Source organism: Apus apus, chromosome 4 (assembly GCF_020740795.1).
Source record: "Apus apus isolate bApuApu2 chromosome 4, bApuApu2.pri.cur, whole genome shotgun sequence".
In the NCBI taxonomy this organism is placed as follows: Eukaryota; Metazoa; Chordata; class Aves; order Apodiformes; family Apodidae; genus Apus; species Apus apus.
Genome location: NC_067285.1, coordinates 86,346,632 through 86,372,612, shown reverse-complemented (window position 1 = coordinate 86,372,612; position 25,981 = coordinate 86,346,632). Strand labels below are relative to the sequence as shown.

The window sequence follows — 25,981 nt, the reverse complement described above, 5'->3', positions numbered from 1 at the left end:
CGCGCGCCGTAACGGGGCGGGGTCAGGCGGAGGGGGTGGGCGGGGCTGGCTCGCGCGGGAGGGCCCGGCCCGCGGAGCGTGTTTCCTCAGCGCCCCTCGCGGCCCCTCGGCGCCCGCCGCGGAGCCTCGGGCGCTGCCCTCCCCGCCCCAGGGCTGGGCAGAGTGCGGCGCGGCGGGGAGGGAGCGGCTTAGCGGGGCCGGGGAGGCAGGAGAGGGCAGTTTGCCGGGGAAGAGGGAGAGGCCTGCGGGCTGCGGGGTGGCTCCCGGGAGCGGCGGCGCTCTGAGGAGCGGCTGCTGCGGTGAGGTCGGCCGCGGGGGTCGGGTGTTAGCCGCGCTGCTGGTGGCGGTAGGAGGCGGGGGAAGCAGCCGAGCGCGAAGGGAGAGAGCCGCCGGGGCGGGAGAGGGGTTTCCGAGCGCCTCGGGGGGCAGCGGGGGCTCCGGCTGCCGCGGCTCCGAGGGCTGCTTCACCTGCTCGGGGTGCTCGCGCTCGTGTCCGGCAGCTTGGGCTTGCACCTTCCCCTCCTGCGTTAGTTTCTTAACGGAGGACACGATAGAAGTTACGGGATTACGAAAAAGCACCTCGTCCTTAGGGTTTGTGTATTTCTCCCTCTTTTCTTGAATGCTCCCAGCGCTTCGTGTAGCGTGCCCGTAGGATGGGCGCCGGTGCTTCCAGGGTTTAGACCCACCGTGCGTCTCCTGTGCCGTGACAGCCGGTTGGTGCAGTAAACCTTGTGTTTTTCACGAGTGTAAAATAGTAGGTTGAGAGCTCTTGGGGAAATATCAGATCTGCTTATATAAACTCAGTAGTAGTCACAGTGCATTTTGTGGGGGAATGTTTAGGGTTTCTAGATGCATGTCGTCCTCTAATGGAAGGTTAAAATCTATTGCATAACTGCCGTGTATTTACAGGTGCTACGATACATTTTTTTTAGTTACATGGCTGTCATAAATCCAGAAGTCTCAGATAAATATAATAGTTCCTCTGAAACCTTCCAGGAAGATTAATTTATGGCATTATAAAACGAGCAAAACTGTTTTGTCGTCAGCTGTATTTCATGTATGACAGGCCGGAGGATGATACAGTTGCTAAGAGGGCTTTAGGCAAAGATGCCATCACTGGAAGTAACCAAACACATCTGAATTTTCATCCAGGTTTTTTTGTCTGAACTCATCCATTTTAAAATGCTTCCTTTGCCATTACAGTGTCTTTCAAGTTCCTAAAGTCGAAGAGAAAAAGATACTAGATTTAAATTAGATGTTAGGAAAATTTTTTTTTTACGATGCGGGTAATGAGACGCCTGAACAAGTTGCCCAGAGAAGTTGTGGATGCCCCATCCTTGGAAGTATTCAAGGCCAGATTGGGGCTTGGAGCAGTGTGGTCTAGTGGAAAGTGTCCCTGCCCATGCGGGAGGTCTGGAACTAGATGATCTCTGGGGTTCCTTCCAACCCAAACCATTCTGTGATGTTGTGGTAATGGCATGGTGGAGAACATGGATGTGTTTTAAACATGAAGAGGTAGAAAAGATAGTCTCTTGCAGTAATTAATTTTAAAATTACATGAGTTAGGAAGTGACAGTCTAAGGAAAAATCAATGTAAGATGCCTGTAGTGTGAACTTGAATGGTGGTGGGATGAGGTAAATTACTTTGAATTATGAGTAGTCTGAAGTAGTGTTGGATTCTGGTTTAGACATGTCACACGTGAGTATTACAAAGTATCAGAGAGATAAGCAGAGAATTTGGACAGAAGTAAAACACTGAAAGAAGTACTGTGGGCTATCGTTAAAGAGAACAGTAATTTATTTTGCATTTCAGTTTAGATTACCTATGGAAATGGAGAAGAAAAATGAAACAGGGCAAAGTTCAGGGGTTTGTGAAACTTTAAAAGCTGGAGTTAGAATAGTAAGATTTTCCTCTGCTAGAGCTATTAAAAGCAAGTAGAAGTGAAACCCCATTTTTTCCTACCATTGCGATTTCTAATAATTCTTATAAAAGTTCATATGTTAGCATTTATAATGATGATTCAGGCATTATTGTCAGTTGCAGTCAGCTATTTTTTATAATTCCTGGTACTTGTGGGGTCTTGGAACAGACGAACTGAGGTTTTCCCCATTGCCCTTCACTTAAAAACAATTAAAAAACGGTGAAAGAAGGGTGTTGGGGTACAATGGCTGTATAGATGGGATAGGGAGACTTCAATTTTACCCTGCTTCAACCAGTTCTAGAAATCTGTGTTTAGTTAGTACTTCTCTTCAGAGCTTGCTCCTTCTGCTAGCAGTACTTACTGTCACTAACCTCTCTCCTAATGTTTGTGATACATGCTGTTCTCTACATTCACAGATGCCCTTATTTTCTTAGGTTTCTCTTGGGAACTCAGGACTTCAGTGAATCATGGAAAAAAACATTGTCTAGGTTCGGATAGAAAAAAGATTTGTTTTTGCTTAAGCTTGTTCTGTGTGGTTATAGAAGAGCATTAAAGTAGTTCATCAGATAAATAATACAGACTTAAGATTTGTTCTTAGATACCTGCTGGCAATATGCTGCAAGAGTATAGTGAATCCTCTGGGTATCAAGTGATTTTGGAGCCTGGCAACTCAAGAAGAGTTTAGAGAAGTTCATAGAAAAGGATGTTTTACGTAAAAATAGCCAGTTTTGTATCAGGAAATCTGAGACACAGATACGTGGAATCTGGGAGATTATTTGAGGAGAAATCTGATTGTATATTCACCTTATCTTTATTCTCTAGATGTTAATTTTTGATTGCTATTGAAAACAGAACACTGGACCTAGCTGGACCTTAGTATTACCTAGTGTGTTCATTCTTACAACTTTAAGCTGCAGTTGATTCTTCAAGTTTGGGTTTTGGTGCATTATTTCATATTTGGCATATTTAACTAAACAAGAAAATACTGCAATTTTGTAATCTTTTCCCTGTGTTACTGTCAGGAGGTAATAGTTATGTAAGAGAGGGGGGGAAAAAAAAAAGGCAACTTTTTACTAGATTAGATAACACACACAGCTCCACCACCGCTCCATTAAAAATAGTGCACACTCTAATAGAGTGTAGTTGGTTGTTTTTTTTTTCCTATTGTGGGTCAGATAAATGGTACTTAAAAAAGCAAAACAAAACCATGACATTGCACAGCTCATGTGGGCCATTCTAAGGAAGACTCCAGGAATTGTCCTTCCTATCATAGAGCAGTATTTTACAACTGCTTATGTAAGTCTTGGTTGTTCTTGTTCAGAAAGGTACTTAAAAAGTACTAGGCCTTCAGTACAGTAAGGAAGAATTATGTTCCTTCCTTATGCTTTTTAAGCCATTGATTTCATGTTTCTATAAGCACTTCCTTGTACAAATACTGTGTGCAACCCAATTAAACATTAGCTGGTAGTAAAATAGTGGTTTGCATTGTATCTGCCCCCACTTTAGGTAAATTATACACAAGTGTTCTAATTTAAGATGTTCAGAAATCAACAGCAGTATAAACAGAATGAAGCAAACCTAACTCAGGCTAAAGGAATGGGCAGTAGACCTAATAATTGATACCTTTGTCTTGGAAATCTGGAGCCGAGCCTCATTTTTACAGTCACTCTTGGCATATATCCCAAGAGAAAGTAATTAACAAAGAAAGTAGTTATATTCTAAGAGAAATATGGTAAAGATATTCTTGCTATTTTTCTGCTGTTTGTCTAAAGGTAGCTGACTGGCTATCCAGCTGTTGTAACTTTTTGTGAAGAGATGTGTGGCAAAGGCAAAATAAAATTAATTGGAAAAATATTAGATTAGGCAATTAAGAGTCATACTGTTTAAATAAAATGAAACAAAAAGAAGTCCCAAACCGAAAACCTTAATGTTCCTGAGAACAAATTGTTCTACTGGGAAACTGTTAATCACCTTTTCTTCTAGAAAAAAATAAATAAACATGAAAAACCAAAATTTCAAACCATATTAAAAGAAAGCAATTCTTGAGTAGTGTTGCTTCTGGAGACCTTAGCCAGTGATGTCTGAGTCACTTCAGCTGCGGCTAAGGAATAATGATCATTAAAACCAACTTGGTTTTGTTGTGTTTCAGTTTGTTCTTTGTTGCTTAGTAGACTTTTGGGACTTTAGTGAGATCGTTCCAGCAGGCAGACTCTCAAATGGAAAAACGTCTAATGTCACTGCAGTAAAACAAAAGCTAACCTTTGTTTTTGCAACAGTGTTGGGCAGAAGTTGGCTTTGAGCAAATTTTTTTTAAGTATGAGAGCCCACAAAGCTGCATTTGCGTCTTGGTCTCAAAGGGAGCTGAACAGGGTTAGACTGTTACAGTTATCTCTGGCACTTCTGTGGAATATGCTTTTTTCAAGGCATCTTCATTCACTTAGAAAATTGAAGCTGTGGGGTCTCAGCACTTCTGTAAACTATTAATTACACTTAGTGTTTATGTGTCTACTGGCAAGTATAAAAAAGCCAACTACACATAGGATAAACAGTTAAGTGCATGCTAGAAAGGTAAGCATCTCATTATAAAGGAAGGCAAAACACAACAGGATCTGAAATACTTAACCAGGTAGTGTTGAGAGAGAGAGGAGGAGTTCATTAGACTTAAGTACCTAAGGCAGGATTTAGGGAGAATTCAGGTGTCTAAGTCCAGAAATGCTATCTGAGAAATCTCACACAGCTGCCTAACCTAGGAAATGCCTGAAGTCAGAAGGATCATCCGTTATTTTAATTTGTATCTCTAGAATGTCTAGGAGCTTCAACAAGGCCAAGTGCCAGGTCCTGCACTTGGGCCACAACAACCCCATGCAACACTACAGGCTTGGGGAATTGTGACCAGAAAGCTGCCTGGGAGAGAAGGACCTGGGGGTTCTGATTGACAAGTGGCTGAACATGAACCAGCAGTGTGCCCAGGTGGCCAAGAAAGCCAATGGCATCCTGGCTTGTGTTAGAAATAGTGTGACCAGCAGAAGTAGAGAGTTGATTGTCCCCCTGTACTCAGCACTGGTGAGGCCACCCCTGGAGTATTGTGTCCAGTTTTGGGCACCTCAATTCAAGAGAGATATCAAGGTGCTGGAGCGAATACAGAGGAGGGCAACGAAGCTGGTGAAGGGCCTAGAGAATAAATCTTATGAAGAAGGCTTGAAGGAGCTGGGATTGTTTAGTTTGAGGAAGAGGAGGCTGAGGGGAGACCTCATCAGTCTCTACAGCTACCTGAAAGGTCATTGTAGAGAGGTTGTTGCTGGTCTCTTTTCACAGGGATTTAGCAACAGAACAAGAGGGAATGGCTTCAAGCTGCAGCAGGGGAGGTTTAGACTGGACATTAGGAAAATTTTTTTCACCAAAAGAGTGGTTAGACACTGCCCAGGGAGGTGGTTGAGTCACCATCCCTGGATGTGTTTAAGGGTTGTTTGTATGTGGTATTGGTGGGTATGGTTTAGGGGAGAACTTTGTAGAGTAGGGTTGATGGTTGGACTCAGTGATCCCAAGGGTCTTTTCCAGCCTGAATGGTTCTATGATTATATGATTTTACTTCTGTGTGCATTTGATGTGCAGTATCCAGAACAGTTTAGAACCTATTTCTCATTCAGCCATTTACAATCATTTTTAAGTGTCCAGTGGCTCTATTTTGTCAGTATTCTCTGGCCACACAAAGCACACATTCATATTCAGAGTCTTAGTTTGGTGTAGCTGCTTGCTTTTAGTGTGAAGAATGGAGAGACTGAATGACCTGTTATTTAAAAACCTATCAGATTACTAATGAAAGAGTTGGCAGATTCAGTTTGGTTTTGTCTGAGTGCTCAAACCCATCTCTCCTGCCAATTAATCTATCTTAAAGAGTGACTGCTTGAATGTAAATTGTCTTGGGAGCATGAATTAGAGATGAGGCTGTGTCACTCTCTACTAAATGCCCTGTTCTTTGGGATAAATCTCACACATCGTTTCTGTTCCTACAGACTACAAAATTCTTTGCTTCACGGTGGCACATCTTTGACAGCAACAGAGCAGAGCCATCTTTGTTTTCAATAGTCCTGTCTCTTGCTGGATAGGATCACCTTTCTACCATATGTTGACTTGAGTATTTTTTGTTTAATTAGGGATACACAGCAACAGTAGGTTGCTACATGGAAGGCGTTTGTTTTCTCTCTTCCTTCTGTTATCCTGGCTGTGATTTAACAGAATATAGCAAGCCCTGCTCTAGTTTTTTTAACAGAATGGTAGTTAGATCCTACAGTTAAGAGAGGACACTAGGCTGTGAATTGTAAGCACACTGAGGTATTTGTATCTTGGCCTGAGTTAAGTTTCTAAGGAGTTGCGATAATACTGATGCTGATGCATTTTTTGCACACCAGGTTTAGACAACACTAATGCCTCAGGATGGTACCAGACTTCATCATACATACTGTATAGCATACACAGGTGTGGAGTTCTAGATTCTTTGTTGGAAAATAAAAAGAGAAATTTGAAAACCAGTTTGCAATCACGTAATTTTAAATGTCTGGTTAACTCTTTCCTTTGCTTGTACCAGTATTGAATGTATCTCCTTTTAAAATGCTACACAGTTGTCACAATTAATTTTGGTGTGTTTGCATGTATATGGGTATTGGTATGCATATTAATGTAAACTGTCATTAGTGAGTGGGTTTCTCTATTATACTCTGAATTTGTGGAAATACATTGACTATTGTGGAAACACGAATACGTGGGGTCACTGTCTTCACATTCATTGTATTTTTTATTTTCTGATGTATGATGATTTGTAGTTATGCATTCCAAAACATAGCTGAATGTTTCTACATATGCAGGACGACAAAATTAAAAATGTGATGAAGAAGGTTTTATTTTAAATTTCTCCTGTTTAAAAACGTAATTTAGCTCCAGATATGACATGAGTCATATTTGTCTTTTCTTTAGGAAGAGAATCCTTGGACTGATGGGACTCATTCCTTCTGCCATGTTGCCCGGTAGGAGAGACACACATAATCAACAAATTTATAAAATAGCTAAATACTCAGTGGAATATTTGCTCCTATTGATGTGTGTTATAATTATTAATATAGTAATGCACTTACATAATGAAATATTAAATTTAAAAAGATACAGAGCTCTGATTAATCAGGTATTTTTTCTTGAAGTTAAATCTCTTAGTGCAGGACTGTAACTGAATAATGACCAAAAAGCAGAATAACAGCTAAGGAAGAGCTAGAAAGACTCTCATTAAAGAAGGATTTTTTTAAAATAAAAATTGCTCAGTAAGAAAGTGTGCAAGAAGCAAATAAGTCAGCATTTTTTTTTTCAGTTTATCATGATTATTTCCTTCAACTTAAAGTTGTTGCTAAGCAGTTGTGTTGCATATACTAAATATTTTTTTTCTGGGTGTTAATGGTTTCACATTAAAGAAAAAGTACAAGCTGCTTTTTTTATACATAACATATAGCAGAAGTAAAAGATAATTATTTGGGTATGTGTTCTGTGTTATAATTTGATAATTTAAGTAATTTTTAACATCTGTTTTTATATTTACTAATACTTTCTGATAGGTTGCCTTTTATATATATATTCTCTAATGTATTCCTTGTTATCAAATTGGATGTTTTGCATCTACTTACGATCATCCTCTGAGATAAAATATATTGAGATATATTTAGTTTTACTACATTTTTCCAAATAGGTAAACTCTTTCAATTGCTAATAATTATTGCTATTCATTCTCATGTGATAAGAAAGGGGGGGGAAATTACAGCTGTTACATTAGATTTGCATTAAAAGTATGCTTGTATTGTAAAACCAAATCTTAAAGCAAGGGAGAAGAAAAGAAAAAAAGCTTACAGTGCTTGATACCTAGCCTCCTGAGAAAAAAACAAAACAAAATACCTTTATTTTCTGGGGATTCAGTAATAAATTTTAAAAAAATTCTGAGTTTCAGTCAATTAAATTCTGTTTCAAGAAATAGAAATCAGAAAATACTACACAGCCTGCTTATAGTGGTAAGTGAGGAAAAATATTATTTGTTACCCCTGGACTGGACTTAAGGCTGGAATGAGGTATAATACTACTGATAGTGACTGTCAAGTAGCTTTGCCTACAACCAGACAGTGCTGCTAGCACTAGTTAAATCACTGAGTTTCCAAATAGTTAATAATGAAGTTACTATCTTTAAAAGTGGATCTTTAGGACTTGATCTAGTTACAAAATTTGGATTTACTTATTCTTCTTAGATTAACTCTTTAGGATTAGAGGAGCAACTGCTCTTAGATATTTCGCATTTGTAGAGTTGCACAGAATGTGCAAGTATATCTGGTTTTTTTCTTGTCTAATGAGCATCTTTGCTTTGTAGGGTTTAGAGCCCTGGGCTACTGTTTTTCATTGATGAGGACAGACAATACATTACTTTTCTTCAAATACTATGAGTAGTACTCTTTACTAAATGTAATTTTATGTGAAGAAAATGTGAGCTGGACAAAAAGTCATCACTTCAAACTTAATCAAGGTGTCAGAAAGCATTTATTTAATTAAATGGCCTAATGGGCAATAATTTTTCTCTTTGTAACAAGATCAATGTTATAGTTTATTCCAACTATTCAGTATCCACTTTTTACTTTGACTTGTATCTATTACTTATGTCATATTTACTTCTTGAACATTAGTAGTATCACACAGCACATTGTACACTACAGAGTGGGATAACGCAGCCACATCTTCTCAACCTTTCATACAAACATAGTGCAGGAAATGTGCGCCTTTATATCACTTCTGCCAATGAGAGTAGGTGACAGAATTGAATTTTGACAATTATTTTTTCCACAGAGCACAGGATCATGCTGGAGAGAGGTGGGTGCTCTCAAGTTCATTTCAGCATGACTGAACATTTAGTGTTTTAGTCCTCCTACCTATATTTCTCCTTCACCATATTTATACCACAAGATAAATGAGTCCCTGGTCTTTGGCTGTTGTCCACAAATTGTCTATGTAGAGACAAAAGAACACCTCATTTAATTTCCATTCCTGAAAAAACAGACTAAACCAGAATATATTTATTTATTTATTTTTCTCCAACATGTGTTGGACATCATTTGTCCATGCAGTGGTACAAAGTTAAAGTCATACAAGTCCAGGCAATCACACTTTCTCATGGGTGGCTCTGTGCTAAGTAGTTAATCCAAAATGGATTCTGTTTGGGTTTTTTTGTGGTTTGTCCTTGTCATACTATATATAAGCATTACATTTTAGGATCTTTTAAAATTATTTGTGAATCCCCCAACTCCTGATTGTCCAGGAAGGGATTCACAAGAGCTGAAAGACACTGATAAGTCCATGCACATAAGAGTATTTTTTATATCACATGATGTATTCTATTTGTATTTCTGCCTCAAAAAAAAAAAAAAAACACAGTGCTTTAAATTAACAGCTTATCTTGCTGTTTTTCAAGGGTTTGTTGACATGTTGGATCTGTTTCACATTTACATTTTGCTGGGCTGATATTGGTAGATCACCTGAGAGTCTTGCCCCACACCCATTTCATGTCTGTTCTTCACTGAAGAACTGAAAACCTGACAGGCTGTTGTAATTGTTTCCCTTTGTGACACATTGCAGGGCCTTCTTGTTATAAAGTACTTGGTTTGTGTTCTGTGTTTCTTAACTGTGGAGATTTGATGTGTGGCTCACTGTGTCAAATCTCATCACTCCTGTAACATTTTCATCCTCCCGCTGGGACTGCATAAGCACCCCACTTTCTGGCCATAAATCTAAGCCAAAAGTTAACTATGTAGACCTGATGTAATTTTTTTTTTTTATGGTTGTAGAAATAGAAGGTGCAGCATGTTTTTCTTTATTATATTTAAACATTTATTAAAAAAAACCCAAACTCTTTAGGTGCTTTTTTTTTGGTACCTGGATTACCTTTTTAAAAATGGTGAGTGGAATATTTTTATGTTTACAGTACTAACGCCTGGGGGCTAACAGTCTCTGAGAATTCTTGAGTTCTGCAACATCATTAACAAAATTAATAGTCAGGCCAGTAATTTATTCCAGGCTTTAAAGCAGGTTATATTGATTGTAGGGCTGATTCACAACTTAGGCAGAGTAGCTGAGTTAAGTAAACGGGTACAGTTAAGTAAACAATAATACATCAGAATGAAAGGTTTCTGAATGAGCGTGTGCTGATAGATTACAGTGTATCAGAGTCTGCCTGTCAAGAATAGTGACATGTGAGCAAGGAAGGTGGCAACCTGTAGTGTAATTTATCCAGGTGACTTTCTCGTTGAAAAAAAGCTTACATTGTAAGAGAGGTATCAGGCATTTGAAGAGGGAGATTTAGGTAGAATAAATAATTTTTGGGAAGGAGCTGGAAGCAAAAAGAAAGGTGGTTAATTTATGTTTTCTGAAGAGGTCATCAAAGAGACTTGCAAGATACTTTTGCAAGATTTGCAAGATTTGATACTACTGGGACTGAGTTTGCCCTCTTCTTACTGAAATCACATCTTTCCAGTTAGTGTAAAGTAGGCAAGTCATGGATGTGGCTATTTTCTGATGTCTCCTAAAGCAAAATACAGGTGCTGTTCAGATAGTACCACAGTTCAGATTTCCCTGTGTCTGTAGCATTTTGGAAGTACAATGGTATCTGGAAGAAACCTCTGATCCTTCATTTCCTGCACCAAGCAGAAGCATATGAATGATAACGTGCACCACTAAATCTGAAACAAATCCTCAATCTTGGTGCTGCTTCATCTTGAGACAGTGCCCACCTTTCTGTAGATCTCCATAGAAAGCCACAATGCTTTTCTCAGTTCTTACTGCAAATAAAAATTTGTCCCCGGAATGACTGTTTTAAGACATCTTGCTTTAAAAATAGTAATTTTAAAGGGGGTTTATGTAAGAAATAGCAATACCTGTAGAATGATTGATCGTTTCTAAATAAGCACTTGTACAATGTTACTGTCTTAGACATTATAGTCAGTTGATTTTTTTTAAGTTTTGGTTTTCAGAATAATTGTTTTTTAGATTCCATTATTGTTTCTGCTGCATACTTCATTCCTAGGATTCTCATATCAGACATAAAAATTTATGTATGTACTTGTGAACAAAGTACCTTTTAAAACCAGTTTGCATTAGCTTCTGGAAAGCTTGGTGTTCTCTGAAACAAAAATTAAATAGATTTTAAATGAAGGGAGTAATATGTACTATTAAATGCAAAAAAAGCCCATTGATACTTTTATCCCTGTTTGTACTTTTGTCTGTATAAGTGATACAGTGTGCTTTTTTGCATTCTAAAAATGTCAGTAGTCTATCTTCCCTGTGGTCAGCGTGGAGTATACTGTGCAGGTCCTGTCTTAGAAAGGCTTACCCCGTTTTGGTTATGCAAGCTATTACAGGATTTTCTTGCAAGTAAACAGCTTGATTCCTCATTTCCACTGCCAGTCAGAACATGATATTCACTTGAGAATGCTTTGCTCCACTTCCAGATAAAGGGAAGGACATGCAGGTGGTGGAATCCCTGGTACCAAGTGGGAGCTGCCTGTGACAATGAGCTGGATAGGTTTGTCCTGCAGCCAGGGGTTATGTGCTGCACAGCACAGGCCTGAAGGCTGAACTGAGTGTGCAGCACACACCTGCTGGACCTACTCAGGTTAGCTGCTGTGTGAGTCACTAGCTTCATGTACATCACTCTTCTGGTCAGGATGTGTTTTTTTTCTCAAGTAGTGTCCAATTTTTTTTTCATTTTAGAGAGAACAAAAGTTGTGGGTTTTTTTTGTCCACCAAGTTGAGATATAGGCAGATAAACACACAAACATGCCTCCCTAACATTTTATTTATTCATTTATTTAATTAACAACTGACCTAACATACTTTAGTTTATGTAAATTCAGCTCTCAGCATTTTCCATTTTAGGTCAGGGCTGTATGGGACTTGTAGAGGGGCTTGTTGTGCCTATTTTGCTGTACAAGGCCAGAATGTGCTTCTCATGATGCAGAAGAGAATTCACCGATCTCTAGGCAGATTTTTTTTTTTTCCCTGTCCCTTAGAAGGAATAAAACTTTGAATTTCTGCTTAACTTGGTAAATGTGCTGAGTTGGATATGTTTAATAAACTAGTTGGGAGCAATGTTTCAGATGAGATAGAGAAAACAAAGTATCTTAGTTAGAAATTATGCTTCGTTTTCTCAGTAGAAAATTGGCAGTTGACAGCTGCCAAATTGTCAAAAAATTGTTCAAGCAAGAAACTGGTCAGCTCTATTTGTACGAAGCTGATGGTCTAAGATTTTAAGCCATTTTCTAATTACTTCCCATCACATGTAATTTGTCCCAGAAACAATATATATTTGGATGTAAAAGAACTGCACTTTTAGGAAAGTGAAGATGAAGAAAAAAATAGATTGTTGCTGACGTTTCAAATAATTGTTTAGTAGAATAAGTTTGGTAGTAAAGTCTTTAAAAGCTGCATTTTTCATTAAGATTCAGTTTTCAGCACAATAGTGTAGTTACTGAAAACAACAAGAAGAATAAACTATTTTTTTAGTAACAGGGAGCATCAGGTTAACTGTTTTCATTCCATTATGCATAACTGTTTCATTTAGGCAGGAATTTTAATAAATAACTGCAACTTCAATGCATTTTGATTTATCAACAGCGTTTGAACTTCGTGAGTACCAGAGGACAGTTTCCATACTTGATCTGCATAATCCCCACTGAAGGCAGCTGTCTTGGCTCACCAAAGCTTCTGTGGGGATGTCAGGCATTAGACAAGAGTATGGAATAATTTATGTTCATATATAAAAGTATTCCTGTAGTCTTTTTAAGCAATTGACTTTCATCCATATGTAGTCCCTTCTTTGGGGGCCTCTAGTTCCATTGTGTCAAAGCACAATAGGATCAGGTAGCAGTAAGGGTCCCTGTGCACTGTGTTGTTCTCTTTGCTCTCCCCTTACCTCACTTGTATCTGCATAAGTGCTAGAATAATGAAGTGCCTGGTGTAGCCACAAACTACTAGTTAGATTTGCACTACAGAAATTTCCACTGAGGACTGTTTTTGGGCATAGGCAAAGGAAGTAGATGCCAAAGGTATTAGGCTTCTGGGAGCAGTCTGTGTCCCATCTCTGCTGGAGTTGCAGCACTGTGCACGGTCTGTAGCCCCTTCCTCTTGCTGTTTTGCTGAAATTAAGAGGGGAGAGTGTTGGAAAGTACAGACTAGTAGTTGCTGTGAAATTGTCAGTGGCTCTTCCCAGACATTAATTTAATGCTTTTTCTTTCCCCCTACTTTATGGATCATGCTGCTGCAGAAGTAAAACCTGTATTCTGTGAATTTGCTCTGACTTTATAGGCACAGCTCATTTCCTCACCCACCCTCCACCCCTTTTATGACAAGGCCTTTCTGCTTTCTGGAACCTGAAGCGATACAGAAGTGTTTTGAGATAGATCTGGTTTTGAGGGGAAAATGGCTTGCAGGAGTAATAGTAGGAACTGCTTACGTAGGAGTATGGTGGGAATTTAAAATTGCTTTGATACACTAGTGATTGACAATTAATGATGTTTTCAGTGATCTTTTGTGTAGCTGAAGTGGAATTATGCTGGTGGTTTTGCAACAGTGGAGGTTTCCAAATATTCCCCAAATATACGTACAACTGCAAGGTGACACCACTACAAAGAAGTAACAGAACAAGAGGCAGTGGGCACAAATTGAAATACTTGAAGAAAAATATTTTTTACTCTGAGGATGGTCCAACTCCAAAACAGGTTGCCCAGAGAGCTTATGGAGTCTTCAGACTTGGAAATACTAAAAACCTGAGTGGATATGGCCTGAACAGCCTGCTGTAGATCACCCATCTTTAAGCAGAGGGTGCACCAAAGACCTTCAGTGGTCCCATCCAATCTGAACCAATCTGTTACTCTGTTGTTGTAGGAAAATAATGCAAAAAGCCTTTTTAAAGTAGTAATTCTCTGGACTATTGTTCTGGCTTCCCACAACTTGTGGTTCAGAGATTTCTTAATACATTCTGTTGTCACTTTAGTGAACTTTAATTATTATAAATATGTCAGTGTAAATTATGCATGCAAAAAAAACAGACACCAAAATAATTGTTAAGGCTTAGCTCCAATTGTATAGTGAGTAATAGAGGAACATTTTGAGTAATAAGGAGACAGACTTTTGGAGTTTTTTTTAAGTCTGTAGCTAAAACTTCCATTGACTTCATGGGGCTACGGATTTGACTCATTATATCTGACATAAGATAAGAACTAAAGCAAAATTAATAGGTTGGTTATATATTTGTACATTCTTTAAAACCAAAACCTCTGATAATAGGAACTTCAAGTAATTTCTGACTCCAGCCATAAAGCAGCCATCGCTGGTCTGCTCTTAGCACACTCTTGTAATGGCTGTGCACCAGCTATGTGCCTTACTTGCTGGCATGATGATCCGTTTGACAGGAAGGAAGAGCTGGGAAGCTTCATTATTCTGTGGAAAGGCATTTAAATGTGTAGAAAGAGTCTGAGAGTGCACAGTTGAGGAATGGACCTTTTTTTATCACAGGCCACACTTTGTATGTTGCAGTCAGTACAAAGAAAGTCTTGATTTCTGATGTTTGAGAATGGAAAATATTATTCTCGTGTTTGATAAATGGAATTGTTTGTCTCCAAAGCAAGCATATAAGTAATAGAATAAACATACTTTCTCAATAAAGGGATAGTTTCAGGAAAAGAGGATTAAAATTCTTGGAAAATCGACGAGGCAGCTACAAGTGTCAGGTGATTATATGACCTTACGTAAGTTCAGTGTTTGGTGTCTAGCCAAGTATTTCTAAAACTTATAGGGCAACTTCCATTCACATTTAGGCCAGCATAAATCTGAAAGTGCTTAAAAAAAATCAGTAGTATTTGCTCCTATGTTAGAGGGTGTTGTTTTTTTTAAAGAAAAAAGTCTGTTTCAAAAGAATTTTTTTTTACTACAGGGAATTCCTGGAGGGGATTATGTAGTTTAAACAGGAGCTAGCAATAATTGAATTTTATTCTCACCTTTCTTGTAGATTTGTACTGAATGGGGCAGGCTTTTTTGTGCCTCAATTTCTGTCTTAACCATAGCAAGTATATTGTGTTTGTGTATATCTGATATTCAAACAATATGTGTGTGTTGAGGTGGGGTGATTGGTAGGTACATTATCTATGTGTTTTATGGCATTATATTACATTTTGTTTGTGGGAAAAAAAACTCTGATTCAACTAACTGGGAGAAAATATTTAATTTTTTTACTCCCATTTAATCTAGTAGGGCAGGTGGTAATAAACATCAGGGGGAGTATTCTTTCTTTAATCTTCCTTTTCTGCTTTACATATCTGTAGAAGCCCTTCTGCTTTTTCTTTACTTCCATTGCCAACTTCAGCTCCAGCTGCACCTTGGCCTTCCTGAGCTCATCCCTACACAACTGTTACATAGAAGCTACCAAGAACAAATTTCAGGGTGATCTTTGCAATGTGAATTCACTCTGCCAGTTGGATACTTGTCCAATGAATTCTGGTGAGAAAACTAATGGCAAAAGAAGTGTAGGCCTGTGATGAATGATTGGGTCATCAAAACCTTACAGCTTTCCAGGAGCTTATAAAATGCAACTGCACCTGTCACTGCCAAATTAGTGAGCAAGTATGTATTAGCAAGCAGTTGACTCAGAGATGTACAGGCTGAAAATGTGTAACAGAGGAGAGGATGATGGCAAATAGGAGAATGGTATGTAAGACCATTTCAGTGAAGAACTGGAAGAGAAGAAAGCGAAGAAGTAAGATGTTGAGGTATTCTTTAGTGCTTTACGGGAACTTTACATAACATCTAACCCAGATTCAGTAAAGAAAATAACGTTATTGTTCTATGGTCTGTTTAAGTCTTATGTATTCTGTACTTGCAGAAAGAACTCTTCTTAATACCTAATTTTTATAAACCAAAAGTTTTTTTGTAATAAAATAGTTATAGCTAAACTACCCCTCAAATCAGGTTTTCACCTTAGCAAAGCCTAAGATCTGTATTCTCAAAAGCAGTCACTAGCTCAGATGTCGATACTTTTAAGATCTTAAATTTTGGCTCATTGAGTGGTGTCTCTTTGTGCAGTCTGTCTTCCCATGTAATAAAACCTACTCACAGGTTTCTCAAAAGTGCTGTGAAAATCCAGAACTTGTGGCAGCTCATGTTTATGCCATGATAATGTGGTTTCAGTGGAATAATGTTAGTAATGGACCAATGTCTGCCTGAGTGAAGCTCTTTGGAAAGACCAGAGTCGCAGAAAAACTTTTCATATAAACTAGAGGAAACTAATTTACAGCAACAGAATAAAAATACAGTCAGAGTTCACATTATAAGCTGAATATATAATGGAAACAATTTGACATGTTTGACAGGTGTCCTTCCTGGTCTTGGTACTGTCTGATGTTTCTTTTTGTTCTATCTTAGCACTGTTTAGTACTAAATACTTTCAAAAACAGAGAATATCAAATGGTGTTACCACATTCCCTCTTCAATACGCTGATAAGTGCAGCCTTGAAAAATACTGCCATTAGCAGTAGTAGATTAGCTGGATATGTGACGAACTGTTCAACTCTGGGAAAAATAAATAAGAAAACATGAGTATTACAAGATGTAAATTTAAAATGTACAAAAAGCTTAAACAACTTGACATTTAATAAAATTTGGAATATTTCACCTTTATAACAAAGCTAACACAAAGAATTTTTTTGGATCTCAGATTCCTAATGCAGTCATTTGTGTCTAGGGAGTGAAAGACTTCTTTTTTAAGAATTTCCTGATATTATGTGCCAAACTGTTAAGTGATTTACTGAGTGGTTTCAGGGCTCAGTTACTGTACAGATCTTCATTGTTCTTGTATCATTCTTTCACTTGTGATGGAATTACTAAGAAAATTATTTCTCTTCATAGCTTTTTGGAAGCTGTAATAATTTTTTTGTGTCTCATGATATTTGAATTCCATTATGTTTATTTAAATGTTTATTTTTTTGAGGATAGCCAATAATTTCCACATAATTTCTTTGTCTTTCAAAAAATCCTCTTAATGTTATCAGTAGCAGTACTGTTTCTCTGTGTCATTTTTCGCCTTATTAATTACCCTATTGGTTCTCCCTTGCCAAGGGGGAATTGCATTTTTCCTTTAAATTTTCTGGCTTTTAACAGTAAGTAAAATAAACTGGGATCAATTTGATAAAACCTTTGTTTATCCTTTTAAACCTGAACAAATAACTATGTGCCTTAGACTCACTTTTTTTTCTGACTACATCAGATGATCTTGTAGAAAATAATACTTGTGCCACAGACCTTACTTTACTGTCAAGTGATGTGCATTCACTGAGGCTGTGGTATGGCTAAAATACAGCTGAAGGAGGAATGTGTCTGAAGGAATTAGTGATTCTGCACCAGTTGATTCTGATTCTTTGTTAAACCTGGGAGATGAGTGGGAGCTTGCATCCAGTAACTCTGGCAGTCATGGAAGGCAGAATGGGTCGTCTTTGGGCCCTGCAGTCTCTTTCTCTGCCATGCAAAGTTGTGCTCTACACTGAGTTGGAGTTCAGCTTTTGAGCTTTAAATGTCCCAGAGCGACACTTGCAGTTTCCCTGAGAAGTGGCGCCTTAGAAATCCAAACATGTAAAAAACACTGTCCTGATCTTTGAATTAAGAATTATCAACCTTATTTTTATTTAATTATTCTGGTTATTTTCCTCCCTACAATTCTAAATGTTATCGCTGCAAGCATGTATGACTCTGCTAGTTGTTGCTTAGCCAGTTGCTTTCTGACAGCATATTTGATATCCAAAAAGGTCAAAGGAAAAGCATATTGCATTAGTTATTCTGGTTTTGAAAGTCATTTTCTGAAAAAATTGTGGATGAAAAATTTTCAAAGCAGAAACTTTCTGTAAGGCATGAAAGACAGCAATAAGAATTCTTATTTTCAGTTTTTTGTAACTTCTCCAAAATATCTACCACGTTGTTGACTCAGAGTAGCTTTCAGAGTAGGAGAGGTGGATCTTGGCCATCTTACTTACATAAGCAAATTTTTTAAAAAATAAGCAATTTGTTGGTCTTCAGTCCTCTGACTGCCTGGATTATCCTCACAGTAACCTTTGTAACCTTTGATTAAAAAATGCTACACAGAAGAAATTCTAACTGTTAACAAAGTTTAGTTTACTTCTGCTGGAAATTAAAACTGGCTGTTTTTCAAGCCAGCATAGTGAATTGTGTTGAGGTGCTGAGAAAGTCAATACACAAAAGTAAACCAAAGCAGAAGAAATACATAAATACGAAGTCTTGAAATTCAGATTAATTAAGCTATGTTACATGGTAGCTTTGTTAATTCATAAGAGAAGAATGTTATTTTTTAACTTAATGAGCACATGAGTCTGTTTATCACATGCCTCTATAAATGTCTTTGCAGATGTTTTCTCTTTGTTGAAAATACTTTTTCTCCCCTCGGGCATGCCACACTATTAAATTACAGTATGAATTTCCTTGCATATTACAAAAGACACTTAGAACACTGTGGTAGGCGTAGCACTGGCATAACTTTTACTAGCAATCTTAAGAGTAATTTACACATTATTTCAGTAGTTTGTTGATGCTATGTCTGGTGATTAAAAAAAGATTGACTAATTTCATTGATAGTGTTATTTCTGCTCATACAGTAAGTACCATGAATTTCGCTGACAGTTAAATGGTCTGGGTTGCTTAGGATAATGTTATTATCCTAATTAATTATTTGTCCACCATATTAATACATCCTGTATCTGCAACCCTCACCTTTCATTTTATGGTTCAATTTTACAATTATTGTTTAATTTCAAATGTTATGTTGGAATGCCAGTGTTACTTCAGCAGCAGCCATCAATTAATGACTGAACAGTTTCTTCAACAGGCAGAGTAAACGCAATCGCAAAACTATTTCTGAAGAGGCTTAAAAAAAACTCTATAAAGATGGAAGAGTGAATAAAAAATCAGGAGTTGCTGTTCAGTTTAGGGGAAAAAAAAAGAATTCTAAATTACCATATTCTTGGATATACTCCCATTTATATTTCAACCTCAGGGAGTTCATTATTCCTGTCTTTACAGTAAAATACTGAGTTCAGTTGGAAACTTTACAATTAGTAAAGACTAAAAATAGCTTTAATTTGCATGCCCTGTTTACATATGGTACCTGATGACTTTTCAGCAGTGAAATTTTGCTCTTTTTTTAAGTTAAAATGTTTAAATCTGGTTCTGCTAACTAAGCTGTAACCTAGAGAGTTAAATGCTACAAACCTCAAATGCCTGCTTTCCAGTCAATGTTGACCCTCATTGATGCTTGCAAAGTTAAGCGGTTGTTACATTCTTTAAATACAGGTATCCTGCCTGGGCGTAAGAAGTGTTCCGCACAGCTTGTGTACACTGTAAATTACTTGGGGCTCTTTGTAAAGAAAAGTTCATTGGCATGGTTTCTAAGACAAATGTTTCTCTCATTGGAAGAACAGCGTAGGGAAATGAGTTTGAATCAATCACCAACAGAAAAGGAAGGAATGTTGGGTATGTTTAGTTCCGATAAGTTATTAGTGTTCATGCAACACTAACATCCATCAGACACTCTGAAGGAATGGAATGCAGTTGTTCTACTGTGAGAATATGTTTATGTTGGATTAGCCCGTGCTAGTGCTGAGTGTGACTTTTACCATTTAAATCATACCACTATAGTATCTCTTGTAGGTGAGCCACATTACAACCTTACGGCTGCCGGCCATGACTCAAGCACTTTTCAAATGTGGAAATGGTTTGCTTTCTGTATCTATAGTAACTAACTGCTGGCCTTCTCACTAAGAGCTGTGCATAGGCTGAGAGTGTATGACTGTGACTATTATCTGCTTTATAATTTTCGCCAGAAGGCAATGTTGTATGTTGTACATAAATTAGCTTGAAATAAAGCAGTACATGACTTGAAGTGCTCTAGGTATTGTGGCAAAAATGCTCACTAAGTTTAATTGACCCTGCCAGAAATAAACTTCAGTATGTACAGAGAGACCATTGGGTGTTACAATTTAACTTTATTGCATACAGATAAACTACAGTGCCTGCATGGGCTATAATGCCATGTTGAACAGAGTTTCTTAATGATGAACCTAAAGAAATTAGTTTTAAGCAAAGCTAAGGGTAAAGAAATAATCAAAAAGCAAAACCATGACATTGTATTTCCATTTAGTCTATTTTAAAACTTGTTGAGCTGCTGCTGTCTGGGTTGTGCTGCTATGCCCCTTCCCTGTCATCCAGCCACATGGGCTTAGGGGCTGTTGATTTCCTCCTCGTGTGTTTTTTACTATCATCTCCTTTGGGTTGGGGTGGTAAAAAATGAATAAATATGGAAGTGAAAACCATGAAGGAATTAGTGATACCATAATCAATATTGCTTTGTTGATACCTTTGCACCTTTTCAAGTGAAGGTAGTTAGAAAGAAAATCTGTCTCTCACTGCATGTTTCGTCTCCTCTCTGTCACCATTTTACAACATGTGTTTTACCTTTACAGCCTATTTCTTAGTAGGTAACATGAACATGGAGTAGAATGTTTCAGAGAACTTGGTGCATGTATTAAAATCCATACTGTTTCTTCTAGCTTGTGTTGTGTACATAGAGAACTGCCGTGACCTGAAGTATTTTATTGCCTTAAAATCAGGCAATATAAGAAGATTCCTTGTACATTGTGAATCTGAAGTAAAAGTAGAATTCATGTTACATCATTTTGTAAATGCTGTGGTTTTAAAGTTGTGGTTGACAGCTTGTTCTGATACTGGCATTCCATAATAAAGTTTAGTGAGTGTTTGAGAAAAGGGAAGTAAGATCTTTGCCATGCTGAAAGTGAAAAATGCAGCTCTAGATAGTGAAAGTTCCTGCCAGACTATGCAGTTTGTGTTAAATTATCCAACCCTTAATTGCAGTGGTCCTTTGCTCTGCTTTTTGTAGAGTTGGTTAACAAAGATTTGTACTTGCAAGAGAAGGTAATTAGGCTAAACATAGTCATGCTGATTTATTGCTGTAACATCAGGGCACTGTAAAATCTGCAAACAAAGCAGATGAGAGAGGAATCTACATGCACACAGGTTTAGAATTTTTGAATTGTCATGATTCCTTCATATCTTTAAATACATTGATTTTAAAGACATTTTGAAAGGTTGAAATTAACCTCCTCCTAAACATCTACAAGTACTGATGGTTGTTGGCTAAGATTTCATCATTGCTGATAAAGTGGCAGATCACAGAATCACAGAATATGAGGGGTTGGAAGGGACCTCTGAAGATCATTGAGTCCAACCCCAATGAATGATCAGACAATTATTGCAATATTCTGACAGTAAATATTTGTTTACTTAAATTATAAATGGTAATCTGGGATATGGGCTTATTGTACCTTAACTGCATTGCTGTAAAGCTTGCCTGTATGGGTAAGTCTCAGTTTATATCTCCTCAGTGGGTGCAAAATTCCTTAAATTTTGTTAAATATGGGCTAAGACTTGCATAACATATAACAGCTGGCCTTTTATAAATTCATACTCTAAATTACACAGATATAACATTTTGGAGATAAGTTATCAAGCATTTGTCTGCTTTTCAATCCTGCCAAAACTCAAAGTCATAGTTCACAAGCTTGGAAAAGAAGTGGATGTGATTTTAAACGCTGCTTGCCTTGCTGCCAAGACATATGCATAAAGCAAAGAGAGAAGGTAACATCAATCAGCAAATTAGCAGCTTCTGGCTCTTCCCAAATTTCAGCTCTGTTCCTACCAGACCTGTGAGGCAAGCTGTAAGAATTATCCTCCTCTAGGTGCTAGGCAGCAGTTTCCAAGTCAGCTTGTTCCACAATGCCTGCAGAAACTTGGTGGAAACAGCAGATTTTATCTTGCCTGGAGATTGTAGTCTGCTGCCTAAAAGGAAGGTGGTGGCAGTCTGTTCCCTATTAAAAATGCAGTAGTACAGTATACAACTTGCATAATCATCTGCTATGAGGATTGTAATACAACTCTCCAAAGCTTGTCCTTACCAATCTCCTTTTCATATAAGGAGGGACAATAGCTCTGGCGTTTATCTGAATACATGTGAAGAACAAATTCTGCTTTTAGGATGTCCTTGGCTCATGGACTTCGCCTATTGATTCATGTTCTTGTGTCAAATATGCAAGTTGAAAAGTCTGTATTCTGGCAACTGATCCCTTTGTACTAGGGACTACATTGCCTTGCACTTGCAGAAAACTGTTTCTAGTCTTTCTGGCTATCAAGAGTAACACAGAAACATTTAGTTTGGAAGGGAACTTGAGGTCATCTAGACCAATGCGTGTACTCAAGAGGGGTCAACTAGAACTGGCTTCCCAAGACTGTGGCCATCAGATTTTGAGTCTCTCCACAGATGGAGATTCCACAGCCTTTCTGGGCAACCTGTGCCAGTGTTCGATCACCCTCACAGTAAAGAAGTCTCAGATGGACTCCCAAGAAGCATTGCTTCTTGACTTCTTGGGGGGCGCTACTGGGAAGTCTGGATGCCTCACCCTTGTTCCCTCCCATCAGGTATTTACACCCATTGGTGAGATCCCCCCTAAGCCTTCGTTTCTCCAGGCTGAAGAGTTTCAGCTCTCTCAGCCAATCCTTATATGAAAGATGCTCCAGTCCCTTAATCACCTTTGTGCTAGACTCATTGCATTAAGTCCAGGTCTCTTTTGTACTGGGGAGTCCAGACCTGGTCATGCAGTGCTCTAGATGTGACCTCACCAGTGCTGTGTACAGGGGAAGGATCACCTTCTTTGACCTTTTGGCAATGCTCTTCATAACACAGCGCAGGATGGCATTAGCCTTCTTTGCTGTCAAGGTGCATTGCTGGTTCATGGTCAGCTTGTTATCCACCAGGACCCCAAAGGCCTTTTCTGCAGAACTGCTTTGCAGCAGTTTGGCTCCTGATGTAAAAGGTGCCTGAGTTTATTCCTCTCCAAAGTCCTCCAGGACTTTGCATTTCCCCTTATTAAACTTAATGAGGTTCCTCAGATTGTTGAGGTCCCGCTCAGTGGCAGAACAATCGTGTTTCAGCCACACCTCAGCTTTGTACCATCTGTGAAACTTGCTGAGGTGCACCCTGTCACATCATCCAGGTAATTAATGAAGCGGTAAACAGTATTAGCCCCAGTAATGACCCCTGGGTTACACCACTAGTAACTTGCCTCCAACTGGACTTTATGCTGCTGGTCACCACCTTCCAAGCCTGGCCAGTCTGTCAGTTTTCAGTCTATGTCACTGGCTAATTATTTAGCCTTTAATTTGTCAGCTTGTCTATGAGGATCTTACAGGGTTCACCTTACTTAAGTTGTAGTTAACAGCATCAGCTGCTCTCCCCTCATGTAACAGCCTAGACACCTTGTTGTAGAAGGTTATCAATTTGGTAAAGCATAATTTCCCCTTTGCAAACCCATGCTGACTGCTCCCAGTCACCTTCTTTTCCTTCATGTATTTGGAAATGTTTTTCAATATTATTTTCTCCATCACCTTCTCATGGATAGAAATTGCTGCTGTATTGTTTGCCTATGGTTGCAGAGGTCAGGTAGTAGATTTGATAGGAAAGCTGTTACATTAATTTTATTTTAGAGACACCTAAACTCTGAAATATTTACAACCTGGATTTTCCAAAATGCGTCTGAATTATCTCATGGATGTTAAACTGAACTGTATCTTTTAGCTGGTGAAGAGGAGTGAGTAGAAATCCTGTAGAGTGCTGCAGACAGTGAGGCTTGGGGTGACTGAGGTGAGAGTTTGTTTGGGATGTGTGGATAAAACATTGTGTATGCGATGAGCACAAGACTTTTTTTCTGGAACAGGAACACTGCAACAGGTTGCCCAGGAGGTTGTGGAAGCCTCCTCCCTGGAAGTGTTTAAGGCCAGGTTGGATGAGGCCTTGTGCAGCCTGGTCTAGTGGGAGATGTCCCTGCTTATGGCAAGGAGGTTGGAACTAGACAATCTTAAAAGTCCCTTCCAACCTTAACCATTCTGTGTTTCTATATGGTTTGGGTTTGTTTTGTTTGTTTATGAAAGCATTATGAAACCCTGAAGAGTGGCACAAAACCAGTGGCCTTACAAAAGTTTGGGTAGATAGCATAAAATGTTGTCCTTCAAAATTATTTACTTCTATTTCGGCTTTTCAAGATCGTGGATAGACCAACAGGAGAGTGCAAGGCCAGTTCTCTTCAGTTGGATATTGCCTTATCAGAAGAGTATCTGGAGGACATACTGGTCGTTTTGTGTGGGCAAGTGAGATGTTGCATACCAAGATAATCGTGACAGAGAGAGAAATTGGAAATCTCTCTGAAGATACCTCAGAGCAATGCATATTCTGATAGCTAATTATAGAATGGTTTGGGCTGGAAGGGACCTTAGATATGATTTAGTTCCAACCTCCCTGCATGGGCAGAGACACCTCCCACTAGACCAGGTTGCTCAAAGCCCCATCCAACTTGGCTTTGAACACTTCAAGTAATGGAACCCACACAGCTTCTCTGGACAACCTGTTCCAGTGTCTTACCACCATCATAGTGAAGAATTTCCTCCTAACGTCTAATCTAAATATCCTCTCCCAGTTTTAAGCCATTACACCTTGTCCATTTGCTGGCTAATAAAGCAGAACAATAACATTCCTGACACTTGTTTTTTTCTCTCAGTCTCCCTCAAACATCCATCTTCCTTCTCTTTTTAGATGTGGGGAAACCAGACAAAAATCTAGGTGGAAAAGCAACTGGGCAAAATGAAAATATGAGGCCTTATAAATAATCCTGGTTTGTTTTATTGTTTTTATCTACTGAATATACTTAGAGAAGCTGTGTGATTGGATGTGGCATATGTAAAATCAAAGATCTAACAGAAAAAATCAAGGCTGACAAAAGCTTTTTGCTCTTGCAATCAAAGACTGCCAAAAAATGAGTTTCATTATCAGCACCTCATTATCGACAGTGTTGAACAGCTTGATTACAGCAGCAATAAAATAAATGAATTATGATTAAAATTAGCTGTGTTAGCCAGATAGAAAATAAATTTTTCATATTACCATGGCCTGTCTGAGAGAATGTTAATAAGAATTCATTACACTGACTCTTGTAAGAGCAAAACCATCAAACTTCCTTATTCTTTCCTACTTTTTGTAGCATTTGGGTCCTACCTTGCAGTTTAGAATTTGGTCAGTGAACCAGCCCATGTATTCTCAGAACCGGTTTTGAGCTTTCTTTATTCTATCCTGATCGCTATTGTTGTCCATCGTTTTGGGTTTTTTTTTTTTTGCGATAGTTTATTACTTCACTTAGTACTCCATCTGCTTGGGCTTTTATTTTAAAATTAATTTCTTATTATTATTTTTTTGGTAAGCATTTGCCTGTAGTGTGAAAATAATTAATTTACCACGTCTTCCATTAACAACTTTTTTCTATTTCACCTCCTGCAAAGTGCAGCCACAGAAGTAAAGAGTTTTATCAGCCATAATGAGGTTCTTTTGAGACAAATAAACAACTGTGAGCTGAAAGCTCATCTGTTATGATAATGGTTTATTTTATGTTATGTGTCACTTCAGGATTTTGAATATGAGAGACTGGTAGTTCAAGGTCAATCCCTAAGAGCAATTTTGGAAATCGCCTTGCTGCAGAGTTACTCCACTGATTCTCTCCTTGTAATGGTGCTCAGCATTTTAGTTGTTCACATCCAGATAAAGCAGAGTATATTTGGATCTCTTGGGATATAATGTTCTTTTCTAACTGTAGAATGTCTGGATTTGTAATTTCAAACTTAATGGATACATTCAGCAATTTCATTATCTGCTTTGGCTTGGAAGAATCGGTGCTTTTATTTTCCTGTGGAAAGATTCTGATCTCACAGTTCTACAGTCAATTTTGTTTTGGCTTCTAGTTCATATTTTCCTAAGAGACATATTTAGTTCTTGCTGATCAACCCTCATGGCTGAAGGATACTGCAGTGTACATTTTGAGACT

The 25,981-nt window shown here is 38.3% G+C and overlaps 1 protein-coding gene across 3 annotated transcripts in view; it reads left to right on the top strand.

Moving 5' to 3' along the window:
- Positions 1–264: 264 nt before the first annotated feature.
- The window catches only part of TRMT9B (tRNA methyltransferase 9B (putative)), a 107,175-nt gene continuing 81,458 nt past the window's right edge, over positions 265–25,981 (top strand). Inside the window, exons 1-2 of one of the 3 annotated variants that reach the window (XM_051616542.1) lie at positions 265–299; positions 6,894–6,943. The gene's annotated coding sequence lies outside the window, so the exon portion shown is untranslated. Of the gene's footprint in view, positions 300–525; positions 592–5,519; positions 6,399–6,893; positions 6,944–25,981 lie in introns of those variants that run through there. The other 2 variants (XM_051616543.1, XM_051616544.1) reach the window with 2 other exon arrangements.